The 508-nt window shown below is 44.3% G+C and overlaps 1 protein-coding gene across 2 annotated transcripts in view; it reads left to right on the top strand.

Moving 5' to 3' along the window:
• The window catches only part of LOC107698583 (deoxyribonuclease gamma-like), a 16,593-nt gene that overhangs the window by 11,827 nt on the left and 4,258 nt on the right, over positions 1-508 (top strand). The window lies entirely within an intron of this gene.

The raw sequence follows: 508 nt of genomic DNA, 5'->3' as shown, positions 1-508 counted from the left end.
AGCTTGCGCCAACAGTTGTACACGGAAGCAGCTCCGGGAGGATGACGTATGAGGTCAGCTTTGCGCATGCACTGCTCAGAAGTGACAAACGCGGAAGCGCAGCAGAGAGATCAAAACAAAACAACGGTCACTTATTAGAAGTACAAATCGAGGATTTGTAAAGAAGAATGTCAGAGGATTTCGACATAAGCCAAGAGGAGACTGGTTTTCCTTTGCTAAAGTAAGGAAACTTTGCTTCCTTTGATCCTGTAAACAAATGTTGTTTTTCACGAGGCTCACCAGCGCATGCGCAACGCTGACCTCATACGTCATGCTCCTGGAGCTGCTTCCGTGTACAACTGTTGGCGCAAGCTACATTAAAGTGATTATTACATTTTGAATATGGATATTTTTCTTACAAAAACGCATCGATTCGCTACAGGAGGTGTTTGTTCACCCCCCCGGAGCTGTGTTAGACACTCTTTTTTAAGGATGGGTGCTTTTTATTTAACTTCTTTTGGACTGATGC

This window comes from Sinocyclocheilus anshuiensis, unplaced genomic scaffold (assembly GCF_001515605.1).
Source record: "Sinocyclocheilus anshuiensis isolate Anshui unplaced genomic scaffold, SAMN03320099.WGS_v1.1 scaffold118, whole genome shotgun sequence".
Lineage (NCBI taxonomy): Eukaryota > Metazoa > Chordata > Actinopteri > Cypriniformes > Cyprinidae > Sinocyclocheilus > Sinocyclocheilus anshuiensis.
Note: the sequence above shows the minus strand (reverse complement) of the source record. Positions and strands in the feature narration are given on the sequence as shown.